The 7,648-nt window shown below is 38.6% G+C and overlaps 1 long non-coding RNA gene across 1 annotated transcript; it reads left to right on the top strand.

Moving 5' to 3' along the window:
- Positions 1-1,576: 1,576 nt before the first annotated feature.
- Positions 1,577-6,362, top strand: LOC132115221 (uncharacterized). The gene is made up of 3 exons (XR_009425443.1): positions 1,577-1,677; positions 1,781-1,926; positions 4,780-6,362. It is a non-coding gene; the product is annotated as an uncharacterized LOC132115221 (long non-coding RNA).
- Positions 6,363-7,648: the final 1,286 nt, after the last annotated feature.

Below are 7,648 nucleotides of genomic sequence, written 5' to 3'. Positions count from 1 at the left end.
TCACATCACCTGCTCACCAGTGGATCCTCTGCAGTGAATGGGTGCCGTGAGAATGACTCCAAACAGCTGATATAAACATCCCAAAAATGTATAAATAATTCACACAACTCCCGTCCATCAGTTAATGTCTTGTGATGTGAAAAGCTTCATGTTTGCAATAAATTATTGAGTGAATTTAACTTAAACCTTTGCTTCCTGCTAAAATAAGAGTCTGTAATCCATAACATTGTTTTCTCCTGTGCAAAAGTTGTCTTACCTGAATCAAGAGAGAAATATGCACAGATCAAACACCATTTACAAGTGAAAAACAATCCAAGACGTTCTTAACAAATACTGTAATATTTTAACAAGCTGTTTGGACTCTCATTTGACGACACCCATTCACTGCAGAGGATCCATTGATGAACAAGTGATGTAATGATAAACGTCTCCAAATCTATTCTGATGAAAAAACAAACTCATCTACAACTTGAATGGCCCAAGGGCATTTTTGGGTGAACTTTTCCTTTAAGTGCTTTTGGGGACCACCAAATTAGATAACGCTTTGTCCTTGTTATAGATATGCCTACCTCTATATAGTAAAAAAAAAAAACTGTTTTGCATACTTACATTCAGCTACCCTTAACCAAACCCTAACCCTATAGTATCTACATGATATTAATTGTTTTTACTCCGTATTTGTGTAATTACACTGTATCAATGACATATAAAATAAAGTGTAACCCCAAATTACTTTGTTCATCTTGAAATTTAAAGGTTATTACTTCACCCCAAAGTGAAAATTTTGTCATTAATCACCTACCCCCATGACAAGCTTTGTTCGTCTTTGGAAAACACAATTTAAGATATTTTGGATGAAAACCAGGACCCTTGTATGGGAGGCGGGAGCGTAATTTTGGAGAATATCCGCTGAACGCAAACTGTGTATGCTATTTTGTGTCAGCCGTGACACAAGGATATGTTTTCTACGTGTATTTACACTTTGATTTGAATGAAAACAGCACATCTCTGCAGCGTGGCTGACACAGAGGAGCCTACACTGCCTGCATTCAGCAGATGTTCTCCAAAATTGTGCTACGGTGATGTGGAGATTCTCGTTTTCTTCGCATACAAGAAGCATTCTCGTCGATTCATAACTTTACGGTTAAACCACTGATAGCAGATGGACTATTCTGACGACATCTTTCATATTTTTCTGGACAGTGTATTTTTCTTGGCAGTCAATGGGACAGTCACAAGCCTCTGGAATTTCATCCAAAATATCTTAAATTGTGTACCGAAGACGAATGAAGCTTTCATGGGTTTGGAACGACATGGGGGTAAGTGATTACTGACAAAATTTTCATTTTGGGGTGGAGTATCCCTTTAAGACTCTGGTTGATTGATGCCAAATGTGTTCTCTCTTAGTTGTCAAAGGCAGCTTATCTGGATCTGCTAGATACACGGTTCAAATTGTTGATACATGCAGTACTGAGGATTCTTCAGTCCAGCCACTTTTGCTGACCACTGTCTCTCCACCATCTCATATTACTGACAAATCACTCAACTCTGTAACGACCCCTATCGCCCCGAGTCGTCCCTCCGGCATCATTAGCCCTCTTGTGGGTGATGTTCTCTCTCCTTAAGATCCATCTTTTTGCAAAAGGGTCCTGTATTTTCTGCTTCAAAGCTGCCAAGGTGAGAAATTATTATTTTTTATCTAAATTTGGTTCTTCCTGATAAGGTGAAAACAACCTATGTGTATAAAGGTTAACCTCGTGTACTTTGACCAATTTTGCAGGTAATTATTTTTATTGCGGTGCAGAGCCCATGGTGGAGTCGCTTTACCTCCCTCTAGGGAATAAAAATAACAACTACAGTCTGATGGTGGTCATCACTGTTAAAAAAGCAGCAGGTGTTACTGTTGACACTGTTGTAACCACTCAGGTTTGTAGTCAAGTTGATAGGTTTATTAGCATCTTCCCAAAAGCAAGTTTAAAAAACAGACTTCAATACAGTTCAGCTGAATTGATTAGACAGATGGTTCTTGCTCAGAAAACTGTGCCAAATATCCTTCAGAAATGGAATAAATCACTGCCAAATTTCAAGAAATTATATTTTCCACTTCAGGCCCAAAATGCCAGATCTGTAACCACTATAGAGTGACCAAACAGCATAGAGAGATAAATATTCAGATAACCAACGCATACTTGTTCTTCAAAGGCCAACTCTTAAAACTTTTCAGACTTATATATAAATATGTGGCTATAGTTTTACACAGTACTAATTTTTTGTAAGTATATCTTGTATCATTACTAACCTTAACCCTAATTCAACCCTGTCACAATAAGTTTGGAATCTATATACTTATTTATACTTGATAATATGAATAGATATCGAAGTACCTTTTGGGTAGTTAGGTTACTACGTTATCTTGTAATAAACCAACCATGAATGAATAAAAAAGTGTGAATAAATAAATATAAAAAATAACGTGTCTTCCATTTGAAAACATTTTGTGTTATATGAGTACAGTAAAAGAAGACCAAACATTTCGGAAACCAAGTGTAATTTATGAATAATCATAAAAAGCTATACAGAAAGTGAATGAATGACTATGTGATTCAATAAATGCAAAATGTAGTTTTTAAACCCTAATTGTATGTTTTTTCATCTAATTTCTGTCTGTTTTTAACCTGTGGAACCATTTCCTGAGAATAAGTCAGATAGATAAAATGACATACAGAAAAAAAGAATGACAGAATGATATGACATAATGATTTGCTTGCAGCCAAATAAGACCACATAGAGCTTCTCTATTTGAGCGTAGCTAACTTCACATTCAGTCAGTGACTTTGAGGCATAGCTAAGCGCCTACCCATCCTGAAGCAAGACTGCCCCGAGGCCATATGTGGATGCATCCACTTGATGCAGTTCATAGTACAGTTCATAGTATGCATGTACCGGTCCAGGTTCCTTAGTTATGAGGTCTTTCATTTTTTGGGGTGCATCATTGTGATGGGAATCTCATATGAACTAGCTGGACTGTTTGAGCAGCTAAAGAAGTGGTGCATTAATGTCCGATGCATGTGCAAACTTGAACAGATATTTTTTTATTTTTACAGAGTACTGTAATGCCAAATCCTGTTCCTGGAGATCTACCTACGTACCGAGTTCATTTATAACCCTGCTGCAACACTCCTGTCTTTAATTATCTAGTGCTTCTGAAGACATAAATTAGTTGGTTCAGGTGTGATCAGGGTTGGGGCAAGTTAGCAGGAAGGTACATCTCCATTAACAGGACTGGGCACCCCGAATTAGGCACTATATATTACAAGTTAATAACGTGATGAACAGACTGAAATGAAGGGAATCCTGATTGCCACTAGTGCTGGGCGGTAAACCGGTTCATACCGAAAACCGGTGTATATTTTCGTTACGATGTTAATTTTGAATATAGGCTACCGCCATACCGGTGTATTTAATTACTCATCGTTCAGAACGAACGTTATGCTGCGCCGCGGCCGCGCGACACGGTTTCAGACGGACCCTTTACAATGTTGCACTTCTAAGCAGCGACTGCGAGGCGTGGTGAGCAGATGTCTATGGTGGTGAGGTACACACAGCAGTGCTCTGGTGTTACGTTTTATACAGTCTATGGTTATAACGCCTGTTTCACACAGTCGTATTAACGGATTCCAGCTGCACGAGGTTGCGGTCCGTCAGTGCGTTCAAGTAGCGGTGCTCTGCAGCAGTGCAGCGATTGTTAACATACTGAGTCTATTTTTGCTGTGCTGCAGGCGCTGAATTAAAGTGAAAGCGCATTGTTCGCGGGAAAATGAACATGGAAACGCAGGGTTTTTGGCTAGGTTTAAAACAAGAAAAAGAGCACTTTTAGATAAACAAGGAAAACAATATAGATGTTCACTTTTATGGAAGCAGAAAAACAAAGTTCATTAAGACCCGTGGGATTGCTTGTGATAAAGATTTAAACGCAAAATGCACGAGACTGTTTCTGTCTGTGGTGTTTAAATTTTAAATATTTTAACAAGAAAAGTATGCTTTATATATATATATATATATATATATATATATATATATATATATATTTTTTACATGATATGAAATCAAAACAGTGAACAAATGTTGCGTTTGTGGACTAAACAGACGCGGATCAGTGGCGGACTGCAAACACTTCCTGTGTGAAAACACAATGAGTCCCTGCTGCGGACTTCATATCACTGCACGCAGATTATGCATATAATATCCATTTTATGCAAGTGCTGTCGGGCTAAAATTGTCGCCAAAGGTGGCAACACGAGCAATTTGCTCCAGCACCTTAGCCGGAAGCACTTCTTGGAATATCAACCAGCAGAAAATGCATCGTACACCTGATTATGCATGAAAAAAGCCCGTCATAAACCGGAAAACCGGTATAATTTTGAAAAAAAAAAAAAAAACGGTATATACATTTTTGGTCAAACCGCCCAGCACTAATTGCCACCATAACTCTCATTTGCAGAAAGCACACATTTAATCTGATCAAAGTTTGACAACTTGTATCCCACTAGTGAAATTTGCTGTACGGTTGGAGGCTCTACTCATAATAACTCTGCTTGAGGCCTGCATTATCCTCGAGACATTTCTAGTTCTCCATCTTTATATTCCTGATTTTGGTGGCTTTCAATGAAGAGCAACTTCATCTCACTGTAAATCTCTCATAATCAATTAATCCAGTGCTATGCTAAAGTTTTCACCTTTATAAATTAGTTCATTCAATGTTTATCTCTTTTCCCTCAGCACTCTGAAGAAGAGGAGATCGTAGACCTGATGCAGTCTACTTGGCATCAAATGCAAGAAAAAGCAAACTGACGCAGATGCTTCTATGACTACAGCTTCAGTCATATCATAGAAATGGTACTCGTCTTTATAACCATGTCACAGTCAGTTCAAGCTTTATTGTAAAATGCCTCTTGGTCTTTGGACTTCATCTGTGCATTACATATATCACATGTCTGAGTAGGTAATAGATGAAAACATACATTTTTCTAACTGGGTAGTTTTAAAACAACCTGCGGTAAAATTACTATCTGGGAAATTCTCAACTAATTCAGCCAACACACTGTGTACCGGTATTGATACATAAAGGGATCTGAATCATATACAGCATTGTTTATGCCCTGCAGCAGAAACAAATTTGCTGCCATGCACTAAATGTCTGTTTTTTAGGAAAATTTCAACCATACCAACTGGCTCAGCCAATGACCCCAAGGACTTACATTAAAAAATGGCCTGTGATTGTTTTTCAGGACTCAACTCTCATATTGCTTAAACAAGACAGTAAGCTCATTTCAATTACCATTTACCAATAAATTAAAAGGCCTTTTGGGTGCCCAGCCATTAGCATGCATGTACCAGCAAGAAGACCAAAATCAGTCATTCTTACAAACTATTGAGTGCCGCAACAAACCTATTGAACTAATCAGTATATCAGATATTTGGGAGTCTATAGCCTTCAAAACCAAATGCAAAATGGTTGTGAACTTTGGTATACTTATTGGATGGCATTACTGGTAGCAATGTAAGCATCTCACACTTAACCTACATATTATATTCAGGTTTCAATAAATTTGGATCAGGTAATCTTGAGACTACTTCTATAGTTATCAAGCTTTGATATATACACAATATATTTTTTTAACATTCCTGAACCCGAAGAGCCACTTTCCTAAAAGTTTAGTTGTAACCGTGCCCCAAACATCTGGCAGTTATTTTTTGAGGCAAGACACAAAAGGTCATTGCAAAAAATGCTGGCTGTTCACAGAGATCTGTTTCCAAGCACATTAATAGAGAGGCGAAGGGAAGGAAATGATTTGGTAGAAAAAAAGTGTACAAGCAATAGGGATAACCGCACCCTGGAGAGGATTGTGAAAGAAAGCCCATTCAAAAATGTGGGGGAGATTTACAAAGAGTGGACTGCAGCTGGAGTCAGTGTTTCAAGAATCACTACAGACGTATGCAAGACATGGGTTTCAGCTGTTGCATTCCTTGTGTCAAGCCACTCTTGAACAAGACAGCATCAGAAGCATCTAAAAGGACTGGACTGCTGCTGAGTGGTCCAAAGTTATGTTCTCTGATGAAAGTAAATCTTGCATTTCCTTTGGAAATCAGGGTCCCAGAGTCTGGAGGAAGAGAGGAGAGGCACACAATCCACGTTGCTTGTGGTCCAGTGTAAAGTTTCCACAGTAAGTGATGGTTTGGGGTGCCATGTCATCTGCTGGTGTTGGTCCACTGTGCTTTCTGAGGTTCAAGGTCAGTGCCACAGACTGATTGACTCCATGCCACGCCGCATTGCTGGAGTAATTCAGGCAAAAGGAGCCCCAACTGAGTCCTGTATACATGCTCATACTTTTCATGTTTATACTTTTCAGTTGGCCAAGATTTCTAAAAATCCTTTCTTTGTATTGGTCTTAAGTAATATTCTAATTTTCTGAGATACTGAATTTGGGATTTTCCTTAGTTGTCAGTTATAATCATCAAAATGAAAATAAATAAACATTTGAAATATATCAGTCTGTGTGTGATGAATTAATATAATAAACAAGTTTCAATTTTTGAATGGAATTAGTGAAATCAATAAACTTTTTGATAATATTCTAATTACATGACCAACACCTGTAAGCAACTTTTACTATACTGCTGGGCTTTCATATACAACCCGAATTCCGGAAAAGTTGGGACGTTTTTTAAATTTTAATAAAATGAAAACTAAAAGACTTTCAAATCACATTAGCCAATATTTTATTCACAATAGAACATAGATAACATAGCAAATGTTTAAACTGAGAAAGTTTAAAATTTTATGCACAAAATGAGCTCATTTCAATTTTGATTTCTGCTACAGGTCTCAAAATAGTTGGGACGGGGCATGTTTACCATGGTGTAGCATCTCCTTTTCTTTTCAAAACAGTTTGAAGACGTCTGGGCATTGAGGCTATGAGTTGCTGGAGTTTTGCTGTTGGAATTTGGTCCCATTCTTGCCTTATATAGATTTCCAGCTGCTGAAGAGTTCGTGGTCGTCTTTGACGTATTTTTCGTTTAATGATGCGCCAAATGTTCTCTATAGGTGAAAGATCTGGACTGCAGGCAGGCCAGGTTAGCACCCGGACTCTTCTACGACGAAGCCATGCTGTTGTTATAGCTGCAGTATGTGGTTTTGCATTGTCCTGCTGAAATAAACAAGGCCTTCCCTGAAATAGACGTTGTTTGGAGGGAAGCATATGTTGCTCTAAAACCTTTATATACCTTTCAGCATTCACAGAGCCTTCCAAAACATGCAAGCTGCCCATACCGTATGCACTTATGCACCCCCATACCATCAGAGATGCTGGCTTTTGAACTGAACGCTGATAACATGCTGGAAGGTCTCCCTCCTCTTTAGCCCGGAGGACACGGCGTCCGTGATTTCCAACAAGAATGTCAAATTTGGACTCGTCTGACCATAAAACACTATTCCACTTTGAAATAGTCCATTTTAAATGAGCCTTGGCCCACAGGACACGACGGCGCTTCTGGACTATGTTCACATATGGCTTCCTTTTTGCATGATAGAGCTTTAGTTGGCATCTGCTGATGGCACGGCGCATTGTGTTTACCGACAGTGGTTTCT

The sequence above is a fragment of the Carassius carassius genome, chromosome 3 (assembly GCF_963082965.1).
Source record: "Carassius carassius chromosome 3, fCarCar2.1, whole genome shotgun sequence".
In the NCBI taxonomy this organism is placed as follows: domain Eukaryota; kingdom Metazoa; phylum Chordata; class Actinopteri; order Cypriniformes; family Cyprinidae; genus Carassius; species Carassius carassius.
Note: the sequence above shows the minus strand (reverse complement) of the source record. Positions and strands in the feature narration are given on the sequence as shown.